General features: G+C 63.9%; 4 pseudogenes; all 4 read left to right on the top strand.

Annotated features, from left to right (window-relative positions):
- The first annotated feature begins 1,132 nt into the window (after positions 1–1,132).
- LOC142865413 (uncharacterized) lies at positions 1,133–1,251 on the top strand (annotated as a pseudogene).
- Positions 1,252–4,753: 3,502 nt separating this feature from the next.
- On the top strand, positions 4,754–4,872 carry LOC142865412 (uncharacterized; annotated as a pseudogene).
- Positions 4,873–8,385: 3,513 nt separating this feature from the next.
- Positions 8,386–8,504, top strand: LOC142865411 (uncharacterized; annotated as a pseudogene).
- A 3,483-nt stretch (positions 8,505–11,987) lies between these two features.
- Positions 11,988–12,106, top strand: LOC142865410 (uncharacterized; annotated as a pseudogene).
- Positions 12,107–13,072: the final 966 nt, after the last annotated feature.

Below are 13,072 nucleotides of genomic sequence, written 5' to 3'. Positions count from 1 at the left end.
CCACACACACCCGAGCGCAGGTGTCTTCCGCACAGACTGCGGTCCTCGCTCTTCTGAACCTCGCTAGCTCGCCACCCACCCACCCATGGGTGAACCTGGTCAGGGTACTTTCTCTCGGGGGCAGACTCTTTTCCGGGCGGGCTACCGGTGTCTCTGTTTGCTCGTTTCTTTCTTCCATTTCGGGAAAGGCTTCCTTGCTGGGTGTGGAAATCTCCTATGCCTTCCCTCGCCTATTCTGTCAGCTTTAAAATTCTCTTTCAGTTGCCACCCTCACAGATGGATTAGGAAACTCTTTCCGGTGCACTCATTAGTGAAATGACCTCAAGGAAGCTGGAATCCAATATCTAATGGCCGATTTTTAGCGAGTCCACACGCCAGGGTGGTTGGGGTCCAATGCAGCCCCGGCCAGGCCCAGGCCCCTTGGACTGGGCCACAGGAGGACACAGAGGAGGGTCCCGGCCCCCACGAAGCGGTGCCGGCAGTTCTCCACGGGCTTGGGCGTTTTCCAGAGGTAGGAGATGGAGGGGACTGATTTCTTCAGCGCCCCACAAACCACGCCACCCCACCCCACCCATGGGACACATCCCCAGAGAGAGACGCCCCATACACTGGCTGTGCCCCAGCCCTGGCCCGGGGGAATAGGCGGCAGCCCACCCACAGGGCGAGGGGGGGCGCAGCTGAAAGGGGTTGTGGGGGAGGGCGGCCCCTGGCTGGGGTCAAAGGGCGAGCGCCCCGCGCGAGCGCGCGTGCGCAGTCAGCGTCAGCGGCGGCGACGCGCCGGGGGTGGGCAGCGGGTAGGTGAAGGAGGCCGGGCGAGGAGACGAGGGGGGCTGGGAGGGCTCCACCTTGGCGAGTCCAGCCGTGGAGGCGCATCTTGTGTGAGTGAGTGTGAGTGTGTGTGTGTGTGTGTATAGAGAGACAGCCCCCCGCCCCGCCCCGCCCATCACCCCCGTCCCTGGGAGCCCGCGGGACCCGGCCGGCGAACTCAACAGGCCCGGCCCGGCGCGGGGCCTGGGGCGGGAGGCGGCGGCGGCGGCGGCGGCGGCGGCGGCGGCGGCGGCGGCGGCGGCGGCGGGGGGAAAGCGCAGAGAGGCTCGGCTTCTTGAGTGGGGCAGGGGCGGCCTCCGCCGCCGTCTAGGGCCACACCACCCTGAACGCCCCCGATCTCGTCTGGTCTCGGAAGCTAAGCAGGGTGGGGCCCGGTTAGGACTTGGATGGGAGACCGCCTGGGAATACCGGGTGCCTCAGGCTGCTTCTTTTTTTTTTTTTTTTTTTTTGCCTCTTGTTCTGTCCCCTTTCTGGGAGCGCGGCGGCGGCCCGGTGTGGGGGTGACCCCAACCCTCAGCGCCCGCCGCGGTGCCTGGCGCCCCAGCCCGCACCGTGGGGCCTCCTCTTGTCCCAAGCCGAGACACCGCCGCCACGCGGCAGCATGCGTGGCATCTGGACTGTCAGGTCTCAGACCAAAGGTCTGCTCTGTGGGAACCGACACGCTGGAGGAAACCTTGAGAGTCTGAGAGGGGAGGGAGTTCCAGAAGAAGGCCAGGATGTCATTTTGAGGGAGTATGTGACCAGAACTCGTCCCGTTGCTTTTGGGGGTTCTATGGGCTCCACGCAGGAATCTTTGGTGGTGGCACCTGATGTTGGGGGATCCGGAGTCACACCCAGACCTGCTCCACAGGCCTCCTTTTACTTTTCTCTTCGGATTCATTATTTTTAAAAAGTGTCTCTTACCTCTATTATTGCATTTTCTTTCCTCTCTCTTTTCAAGCAGATGATGGGAGTACAAGTATTCAGGTGACATGTATTGCCCGTGCCCCCCTCCCCCCTGTGTTCTCATTCATATACCTCTCATGTTGTTCCAGCGTATTGTGGGGGTACCAGTGTTAAGGTCGGGTACGTTGCCCTCTCCAAGCCTCCCCCCTGGGGTCAGAGCTTCAAGTGCGCCCATCCCCCAGTCGGTGCGCACCCACCCCATGCCTAATGGATGTGGATGCCCATCCCCTCCCCCCACCCGCCCGACACCCACCCGATGAAGGTGATTCCTCTCCGTCCACTTAGGTGTCCATCCGTTCGTTCCAATTTGCTGGTGAGCGCGCTCACGTGGTGCTCGTGTGTCCATTCTTGGGATACTTGGCTTACTGGAACGGGTTCCAGCTCTGGCCAGGAGAACACGAGAGGTGCCCTCTCACCGCTGCTCCTCACAGCCGAATGGCACTCCGTGGTGTCCACGCGCCACATTTTATTCATGCACTCCTGGATGGATGGGCACTCGGGTCGCTTCCACGTCTTTGCGATTGTGAATTGTGCCCTAACTGTAACCCTAACCCTTACCCAGCCCGTCTCCTCTGCCCCTGCCTGACGCACTCCTCCCCGGCCAGGCCCGTCACTGTCCTGGGCCCCCGCCTGACCGGCTCCTCCCCGCCCGGCCTGTCACCGTCCTCTGCCCCTGCCTGACATGCTCCTTCCCGCCCGGCCTCTCACCGTCCTCGGCCCCTGCCTGACCGGCTCCTCCGTCGCCTGGGCCTTCCAAGGGCTTGGTGTGGACGCTGCTTCCAGGAAGCCCTCCAGAAACCCGGCAGCAGGGTGGCCGCAGCAGTCTCCAGCAGCCGTCCCTAAGTCGAGTGCGGGGGACGTGCCCCCGCTGTGCCGCGGGGGCCCAGCCTGGTGTCTTCCCTGAGGCCCTGCGGCTGCAGGCTGCTGCCGCTCCCCGCAAGGGGAGAGCCAAGGGGAGAGCCAAGGGGAGAGCCGCGGAGGTGGGGACCGCCTCCTGATGGGGACGTACGTACACGCAGCTCTCCAAGGCGGATCCCGGGGCTCTCTGTCCTGCCCGAAGGCCCAGCGGGCCTGCGGGTCCTTAGAGTGGCAAAAACATCCGAAAGCTGAGACTGAGGGTCCGGTGGGTGTCTGCACTTTTGTGCTGGGCACCCCAGGGAGGCCCGGGGGCTGGCTGGACAACGTGGTCTGCTGGGCGGGGGGCTTGGAGGAGCAACTGATGCCCTTTGCACCTTGGGTAGCAAGAGTCTGAGGTGTCTCTGAGCCCTGTGCCATGTCCGGGGGGGGGAGGTGCGGGGGGGGGAGGAGGAGGAGGAGGAGGTGGGAAGGGCCGGGGCCTGCAGTCCTGTTCCCGGGGTGGCACGGCAAGTGGCTTCTTCCACAGGCTGCTTGGCCTGGGCTCCCTGCACCTGGGCCTTTGGGGGACTGGCCCTGTGCTTGCCAACACTTCCTGCAGGGACCCAGAGCTGGGAGGTGGCATCTCTCAGCCCTGGGTCGGGCAGAGCCCCAGCGGGCCATGCCCACAACCTCTCTCAGCACCGGTCCCCCAGAAGGCTCCTTGGGGACCAGGATTCTCTTGCGGTGACTCTCTAAGGTCTGGCCCCTGGATGGAGGGGCACCAGGAGTAGAGGAGCAGGAAGGGGAAGGGGGTGGCCATGCGAGGGGACACTTTGAGGCCAAGTCCCAGCTTCAGCCTGATCCTCCTGGGAACCCCGCTCTGAGACAAGGAGCCGGGCTTCGCATTCCCACAGCAGCCAGTCGTGGGCTGAGGACACCTGGGGCGTTGGGAACTCCCTGGCTTCTCCTTGGTTTAACATCTAGAGCTGCTTGCGAATCGGGCCGCCACACACACCCGAGCGCAGGTGTCTTCCGCACAGACTGCGGTCCTCGCTCTTCTGAACCTCGCTAGCTCGCCACCCACCCACCCATGGGTGAACCTGGTCAGGGTACTTTCTCTCGGGGGCAGACTCTTTTCCGGGCGGGCTACCGGTGTCTCTGTTTGCTCGTTTCTTTCTTCCATTTCGGGAAAGGCTTCCTTGCTGGGTGTGGAAATCTCCTATGCCTTCCCTCGCCTATTCTGTCAGCTTTAAAATTCTCTTTCAGTTGCCACCCTCACAGATGGATTAGGAAACTCTTTCCGGTGCACTCATTAGTGAAATGACCTCAAGGAAGCTGGAATCCAATATCTAATGGCCGATTTTTAGCGAGTCCACACGCCAGGGTGGTTGGGGTCCAATGCAGCCCCGGCCAGGCCCAGGCCCCTTGGACTGGGCCACAGGAGGACACAGAGGAGGGTCCCGGCCCCCACGAAGCGGTGCCGGCAGTTCTCCACGGGCTTGGGCGTTTTCCAGAGGTAGGAGATGGAGGGGACTGATTTCTTCAGCGCCCCACAAACCACGCCACCCCACCCCACCCATGGGACACATCCCCAGAGAGAGACGCCCCATACACTGGCTGTGCCCCAGCCCTGGCCCGGGGGAATAGGCGGCAGCCCACCCACAGGGCGAGGGGGGGCGCAGCTGAAAGGGGTTGTGGGGGAGGGCGGCCCCTGGCTGGGGTCAAAGGGCGAGCGCCCCGCGCGAGCGCGCGTGCGCAGTCAGCGTCAGCGGCGGCGACGCGCCGGGGGTGGGCAGCGGGTAGGTGAAGGAGGCCGGGCGAGGAGACGAGGGGGGCTGGGAGGGCTCCACCTTGGCGAGTCCAGCCGTGGAGGCGCATCTTGTGTGAGTGAGTGTGAGTGTGTGTGTGTGTGTGTATAGAGAGACAGCCCCCCGCCCCGCCCCGCCCATCACCCCCGTCCCTGGGAGCCCGCGGGACCCGGCCGGCGAACTCAACAGGCCCGGCCCGGCGCGGGGCCTGGGGCGGGAGGCGGCGGCGGCGGCGGCGGCGGCGGCGGCGGCGGCGGCGGCGGCGGCGGCGGCGGCGGGGGGAAAGCGCAGAGAGGCTCGGCTTCTTGAGTGGGGCAGGGGCGGCCTCCGCCGCCGTCTAGGGCCACACCACCCTGAACGCCCCCGATCTCGTCTGGTCTCGGAAGCTAAGCAGGGTGGGGCCCGGTTAGGACTTGGATGGGAGACCGCCTGGGAATACCGGGTGCCTCAGGCTGCTTCTTTTTTTTTTTTTTTTTTTTGCCTCTTGTTCTGTCCCCTTTCTGGGAGCGCGGCGGCGGCCCGGTGTGGGGGTGACCCCAACCCTCAGCGCCCGCCGCGGTGCCTGGCGCCCCAGCCCGCACCGTGGGGCCTCCTCTTGTCCCAAGCCGAGACACCGCCGCCACGCGGCAGCATGCGTGGCATCTGGACTGTCAGGTCTCAGACCAAAGGTCTGCTCTGTGGGAACCGACACGCTGGAGGAAACCTTGAGAGTCTGAGAGGGGAGGGAGTTCCAGAAGAAGGCCAGGATGTCATTTTGAGGGAGTATGTGACCAGAACTCGTCCCGTTGCTTTTGGGGGTTCTATGGGCTCCACGCAGGAATCTTTGGTGGTGGCACCTGATGTTGGGGGATCCGGAGTCACACCCAGACCTGCTCCACAGGCCTCCTTTTACTTTTCTCTTCGGATTCATTATTTTTAAAAAGTGTCTCTTACCTCTATTATTGCATTTTCTTTCCTCTCTCTTTTCAAGCAGATGATGGGAGTACAAGTATTCAGGTGACATGTATTGCCCGTGCCCCCCTCCCCCCTGTGTTCTCATTCATATACCTCTCATGTTGTTCCAGCGTATTGTGGGGGTACCAGTGTTAAGGTCGGGTACGTTGCCCTCTCCAAGCCTCCCCCCTGGGGTCAGAGCTTCAAGTGCGCCCATCCCCCAGTCGGTGCGCACCCACCCCATTCCTAATGGATGTGGATGCCCATCCCCTCCCCCCACCCGCCCGACACCCACCCGATGAAGGTGATTCCTCTCCGTCCACTTAGGTGTCCATCCGTTCGTTCCAATTTGCTGGTGAGCGCGCTCACGTGGTGCTCGTGTGTCCATTCTTGGGATACTTGGCTTACTGGAACGGGTTCCAGCTCTGGCCAGGAGAACACGAGAGGTGCCCTCTCACCGCTGCTCCTCACAGCCGAATGGCACTCCGTGGTGTCCACGCGCCACATTTTATTCATGCACTCCTGGATGGATGGGCACTCGGGTCGCTTCCACGTCTTTGCGATTGTGAATTGTGCCCTAACTGTAACCCTAACCCTTACCCAGCCCGTCTCCTCTGCCCCTGCCTGACGCACTCCTCCCCGGCCAGGCCCGTCACTGTCCTGGGCCCCCGCCTGACCGGCTCCTCCCCGCCCGGCCTGTCACCGTCCTCTGCCCCTGCCTGACATGCTCCTTCCCGCCCGGCCTCTCACCGTCCTCGGCCCCTGCCTGACCGGCTCCTCCGTCGCCTGGGCCTTCCAAGGGCTTGGTGTGGACGCTGCTTCCAGGAAGCCCTCCAGAAACCCGGCAGCAGGGTGGCCGCAGCAGTCTCCAGCAGCCGTCCCTAAGTCGAGTGCGGGGGACGTGCCCCCGCTGTGCCGCGGGGGCCCAGCCTGGTGTCTTCCCTGAGGCCCTGCGGCTGCAGGCTGCTGCCGCTCCCCGCAAGGGGAGAGCCAAGGGGAGAGCCAAGGGGAGAGCCGCGGAGGTGGGGACCGCCTCCTGATGGGGACGTACGTACACGCAGCTCTCCAAGGCGGATCCCGGGGCTCTCTGTCCTGCCCGAAGGCCCAGCGGGCCTGCGGGTCCTTAGAGTGGCAAAAACATCCGAAAGCTGAGACTGAGGGTCCGGTGGGTGTCTGCACTTTTGTGCTGGGCACCCCAGGGAGGCCCGGGGGCTGGCTGGACAACGTGGTCTGCTGGGCGGGGGGCTTGGAGGAGCAACTGATGCCCTTTGCACCTTGGGTAGCAAGAGTCTGAGGTGTCTCTGAGCCCTGTGCCATGTCCGGGGGGGGGAGGTGCGGGGGGGGGAGGAGGAGGAGGAGGAGGTGGGAAGGGCCGGGGCCTGCAGTCCTGTTCCCGGGGTGGCACGGCAAGTGGCTTCTTCCACAGGCTGCTTGGCCTGGGCTCCCTGCACCTGGGCCTTTGGGGGACTGGCCCTGTGCTTGCCAACACTTCCTGCAGGGACCCAGAGCTGGGAGGTGGCATCTCTCAGCCCTGGGTCGGGCAGAGCCCCAGCGGGCCATGCCCACAACCTCTCTCAGCACCGGTCCCCCAGAAGGCTCCTTGGGGACCAGGATTCTCTTGCGGTGACTCTCTAAGGTCTGGCCCCTGGATGGAGGGGCACCAGGAGTAGAGGAGCAGGAAGGGGAAGGGGGTGGCCATGCGAGGGGACACTTTGAGGCCAAGTCCCAGCTTCAGCCTGATCCTCCTGGGAACCCCGCTCTGAGACAAGGAGCCGGGCTTCGCATTCCCACAGCAGCCAGTCGTGGGCTGAGGACACCTGGGGCGTTGGGAACTCCCTGGCTTCTCCTTGGTTTAACATCTAGAGCTGCTTGCGAATCGGGCCGCCACACACACCCGAGCGCAGGTGTCTTCCGCACAGACTGCGGTCCTCGCTCTTCTGAACCTCGCTAGCTCGCCACCCACCCACCCATGGGTGAACCTGGTCAGGGTACTTTCTCTCGGGGGCAGACTCTTTTCCGGGCGGGCTACCGGTGTCTCTGTTTGCTCGTTTCTTTCTTCCATTTCGGGAAAGGCTTCCTTGCTGGGTGTGGAAATCTCCTATGCCTTCCCTCGCCTATTCTGTCAGCTTTAAAATTCTCTTTCAGTTGCCACCCTCACAGATGGATTAGGAAACTCTTTCCGGTGCACTCATTAGTGAAATGACCTCAAGGAAGCTGGAATCCAATATCTAATGGCCGATTTTTAGCGAGTCCACACGCCAGGGTGGTTGGGGTCCAATGCAGCCCCGGCCAGGCCCAGGCCCCTTGGACTGGGCCACAGGAGGACACAGAGGAGGGTCCCGGCCCCCACGAAGCGGTGCCGGCAGTTCTCCACGGGCTTGGGCGTTTTCCAGAGGTAGGAGATGGAGGGGACTGATTTCTTCAGCGCCCCACAAACCACGCCACCCCACCCCACCCATGGGACACATCCCCAGAGAGAGACGCCCCATACACTGGCTGTGCCCCAGCCCTGGCCCGGGGGAATAGGCGGCAGCCCACCCACAGGGCGAGGGGGGGCGCAGCTGAAAGGGGTTGTGGGGGAGGGCGGCCCCTGGCTGGGGTCAAAGGGCGAGCGCCCCGCGCGAGCGCGCGTGCGCAGTCAGCGTCAGCGGCGGCGACGCGCCGGGGGTGGGCAGCGGGTAGGTGAAGGAGGCCGGGCGAGGAGACGAGGGGGGCTGGGAGGGCTCCACCTTGGCGAGTCCAGCCGTGGAGGCGCATCTTGTGTGAGTGAGTGTGAGTGTGTGTGTGTGTGTGTATAGAGAGACAGCCCCCCGCCCCGCCCCGCCCATCACCCCCGTCCCTGGGAGCCCGCGGGACCCGGCCGGCGAACTCAACAGGCCCGGCCCGGCGCGGGGCCTGGGGCGGGAGGCGGCGGCGGCGGCGGCGGCGGCGGCGGCGGCGGCGGCGGCGGCGGCGGCGGCGGCGGCGGCGGCGGCGGGGGGAAAGCGCAGAGAGGCTCGGCTTCTTGAGTGGGGCAGGGGCGGCCTCCGCCGCCGTCTAGGGCCACACCACCCTGAACGCCCCCGATCTCGTCTGGTCTCGGAAGCTAAGCAGGGTGGGGCCCGGTTAGGACTTGGATGGGAGACCGCCTGGGAATACCGGGTGCCTCAGGCTGCTTCTTTTTTTTTTTTTTTTTTTTGCCTCTTGTTCTGTCCCCTTTCTGGGAGCGCGGCGGCGGCCCGGTGTGGGGGTGACCCCAACCCTCAGCGCCCGCCGCGGTGCCTGGCGCCCCAGCCCGCACCGTGGGGCCTCCTCTTGTCCCAAGCCGAGACACCGCCGCCACGCGGCAGCATGCGTGGCATCTGGACTGTCAGGTCTCAGACCAAAGGTCTGCTCTGTGGGAACCGACACGCTGGAGGAAACCTTGAGAGTCTGAGAGGGGAGGGAGTTCCAGAAGAAGGCCAGGATGTCATTTTGAGGGAGTATGTGACCAGAACTCGTCCCGTTGCTTTTGGGGGTTCTATGGGCTCCACGCAGGAATCTTTGGTGGTGGCACCTGATGTTGGGGGATCCGGAGTCACACCCAGACCTGCTCCACAGGCCTCCTTTTACTTTTCTCTTCGGATTCATTATTTTTAAAAAGTGTCTCTTACCTCTATTATTGCATTTTCTTTCCTCTCTCTTTTCAAGCAGATGATGGGAGTACAAGTATTCAGGTGACATGTATTGCCCGTGCCCCCCTCCCCCCTGTGTTCTCATTCATATACCTCTCATGTTGTTCCAGCGTATTGTGGGGGTACCAGTGTTAAGGTCGGGTACGTTGCCCTCTCCAAGCCTCCCCCCTGGGGTCAGAGCTTCAAGTGCGCCCATCCCCCAGTCGGTGCGCACCCACCCCATTCCTAATGGATGTGGATGCCCATCCCCTCCCCCCACCCGCCCGACACCCACCCGATGAAGGTGATTCCTCTCCGTCCACTTAGGTGTCCATCCGTTCGTTCCAATTTGCTGGTGAGCGCGCTCACGTGGTGCTCGTGTGTCCATTCTTGGGATACTTGGCTTACTGGAACAGGTTCCAGCTCTGGCCAGGAGAACACGAGAGGTGCCCTCTCACCGCTGCTCCTCACAGCCGAATGGCACTCCGTGGTGTCCACGCGCCACATTTTATTCATGCACTCCTGGATGGATGGGCACTCGGGTCGCTTCCACGTCTTTGCGATTGTGAATTGTGCCCTAACTGTAACCCTAACCCTTACCCAGCCCGTCTCCTCTGCCCCTGCCTGACGCACTCCTCCCCGGCCAGGCCCGTCACTGTCCTGGGCCCCCGCCTGACCGGCTCCTCCCCGCCCGGCCTGTCACCGTCCTCTGCCCCTGCCTGACATGCTCCTTCCCGCCCGGCCTCTCACCGTCCTCGGCCCCTGCCTGACCGGCTCCTCCGTCGCCTGGGCCTTCCAAGGGCTTGGTGTGGACGCTGCTTCCAGGAAGCCCTCCAGAAACCCGGCAGCAGGGTGGCCGCAGCAGTCTCCAGCAGCCGTCCCTAAGTCGAGTGCGGGGGACGTGCCCCCGCTGTGCCGCGGGGGCCCAGCCTGGTGTCTTCCCTGAGGCCCTGCGGCTGCAGGCTGCTGCCGCTCCCCGCAAGGGGAGAGCCAAGGGGAGAGCCGCGGAGGTGGGGACCGCCTCCTGATGGGGACGTACGTACACGCAGCTCTCCAAGGCGGATCCCGGGGCTCTCTGTCCTGCCCGAAGGCCCAGCGGGCCTGCGGGTCCTTAGAGTGGCAAAAACATCCGAAAGCTGAGACTGAGGGTCCGGTGGGTGTCTGCACTTTTGTGCTGGGCACCCCAGGGAGGCCCGGGGGCTGGCTGGACAACGTGGTCTGCTGGGCGGGGGGCTTGGAGGAGCAACTGATGCCCTTTGCACCTTGGGTAGCAAGAGTCTGAGGTGTCTCTGAGCCCTGTGCCATGTCCGGGGGGGGGAGGTGCGGGGGGGGGAGGAGGAGGAGGAGGAGGTGGGAAGGGCCGGGGCCTGCAGTCCTGTTCCCGGGGTGGCACGGCAAGTGGCTTCTTCCACAGGCTGCTTGGCCTGGGCTCCCTGCACCTGGGCCTTTGGGGGACTGGCCCTGTGCTTGCCAACACTTCCTGCAGGGACCCAGAGCTGGGAGGTGGCATCTCTCAGCCCTGGGTCGGGCAGAGCCCCAGCGGGCCATGCCCACAACCTCTCTCAGCACCGGTCCCCCAGAAGGCTCCTTGGGGACCAGGATTCTCTTGCGGTGACTCTCTAAGGTCTGGCCCCTGGATGGAGGGGCACCAGGAGTAGAGGAGCAGGAAGGGGAAGGGGGTGGCCATGCGAGGGGACACTTTGAGGCCAAGTCCCAGCTTCAGCCTGATCCTCCTGGGAACCCCGCTCTGAGACAAGGAGCCGGGCTTCGCATTCCCACAGCAGCCAGTCGTGGGCTGAGGACACCTGGGGCGTTGGGAACTCCCTGGCTTCTCCTTGGTTTAACATCTAGAGCTGCTTGCGAATCGGGCCGCCACACACACCCGAGCGCAGGTGTCTTCCGCACAGACTGCGGTCCTCGCTCTTCTGAACCTCGCTAGCTCGCCACCCACCCACCCATGGGTGAACCTGGTCAGGGTACTTTCTCTCGGGGGCAGACTCTTTTCCGGGCGGGCTACCGGTGTCTCTGTTTGCTCGTTTCTTTCTTCCATTTCGGGAAAGGCTTCCTTGCTGGGTGTGGAAATCTCCTATGCCTTCCCTCGCCTATTCTGTCAGCTTTAAAATTCTCTTTCAGTTGCCACCCTCACAGATGGATTAGGAAACTCTTTCCGGTGCACTCATTAGTGAAATGACCTCAAGGAAGCTGGAATCCAATATCTAATGGCCGATTTTTAGCGAGTCCACACGCCAGGGTGGTTGGGGTCCAATGCAGCCCCGGCCAGGCCCAGGCCCCTTGGACTGGGCCACAGGAGGACACAGAGGAGGGTCCCGGCCCCCACGAAGCGGTGCCGGCAGTTCTCCACGGGCTTGGGCGTTTTCCAGAGGTAGGAGATGGAGGGGACTGATTTCTTCAGCGCCCCACAAACCACGCCACCCCACCCCACCCATGGGACACATCCCCAGAGAGAGACGCCCCATACACTGGCTGTGCCCCAGCCCTGGCCCGGGGGAATAGGCGGCAGCCCACCCACAGGGCGAGGGGGGGCGCAGCTGAAAGGGGTTGTGGGGGAGGGCGGCCCCTGGCTGGGGTCAAAGGGCGAGCGCCCCGCGCGAGCGCGCGTGCGCAGTCAGCGTCAGCGGCGGCGACGCGCCGGGGGTGGGCAGCGGGTAGGTGAAGGAGGCCGGGCGAGGAGACGAGGGGGGCTGGGAGGGCTCCACCTTGGCGAGTCCAGCCGTGGAGGCGCATCTTGTGTGAGTGAGTGTGAGTGTGTGTGTGTGTGTGTATAGAGAGACAGCCCCCCGCCCCGCCCCGCCCATCACCCCCGTCCCTGGGAGCCCGCGGGACCCGGCCGGCGAACTCAACAGGCCCGGCCCGGCGCGGGGCCTGGGGCGGGAGGCGGCGGCGGCGGCGGCGGCGGCGGCGGCGGCGGCGGCGGCGGCGGCGGCGGGGGGAAAGCGCAGAGAGGCTCGGCTTCTTGAGTGGGGCAGGGGCGGCCTCCGCCGCCGTCTAGGGCCACACCACCCTGAACGCCCCCGATCTCGTCTGGTCTCGGAAGCTAAGCAGGGTGGGGCCCGGTTAGGACTTGGATGGGAGACCGCCTGGGAATACCGGGTGCCTCAGGCTGCTTCTTTTTTTTTTTTTTTTTTTTGCCTCTTGTTCTGTCCCCTTTCTGGGAGCGCGGCGGCGGCCCGGTGTGGGGGTGACCCCAACCCTCAGCGCCCGCCGCGGTGCCTGGCGCCCCAGCCCGCACCGTGGGGCCTCCTCTTGTCCCAAGCCGAGACACCGCCGCCACGCGGCAGCATGCGTGGCATCTGGACTGTCAGGTCTCAGACCAAAGGTCTGCTCTGTGGGAACCGACACGCTGGAGGAAACCTTGAGAGTCTGAGAGGGGAGGGAGTTCCAGAAGAAGGCCAGGATGTCATTTTGAGGGAGTATGTGACCAGAACTCGTCCCGTTGCTTTTGGGGGTTCTATGGGCTCCACGCAGGAATCTTTGGTGGTGGCACCTGATGTTGGGGGATCCGGAGTCACACCCAGACCTGCTCCACAGGCCTCCTTTTACTTTTCTCTTCGGATTCATTATTTTTAAAAAGTGTCTCTTACCTCTATTATTGCATTTTCTTTCCTCTCTCTTTTCAAGCAGATGATGGGAGTACAAGTATTCAGGTGACATGTATTGCCCGTGCCCCCCTCCCCCCTGTGTTCTCATTCATATACCTCTCATGTTGTTCCAGCGTATTGTGGGGGTACCAGTGTTAAGGTCGGGTACGTTGCCCTCTCCAAGCCTCCCCCCTGGGGTCAGAGCTTCAAGTGCGCCCATCCCCCAGTCGGTGCGCACCCACCCCATTCCTAATGGATGTGGATGCCCATCCCCTCCCCCCACCCGCCCGACACCCACCCGATGAAGGTGATTCCTCTCCGTCCACTTAGGTGTCCATCCGTTCGTTCCAATTTGCTGGTGAGCGCGCTCACGTGGTGCTCGTGTGTCCATTCTTGGGATACTTGGCTTACTGGAACAGGTTCCAGCTCTGGCCAGGAGAACACGAGAGGTGCCCTCTCACCGCTGCTCCTCACAGCCGAATGGCACTCC

Source organism: Microcebus murinus, chromosome 28 (genome assembly GCF_040939455.1).
Source record: "Microcebus murinus isolate Inina chromosome 28, M.murinus_Inina_mat1.0, whole genome shotgun sequence".
In the NCBI taxonomy this organism is placed as follows: Eukaryota; Metazoa; Chordata; class Mammalia; order Primates; family Cheirogaleidae; genus Microcebus; species Microcebus murinus.
The sequence above is the reverse complement of the archived record's forward strand: the minus strand, read 5'-3'. Positions and strand labels throughout refer to the sequence as shown.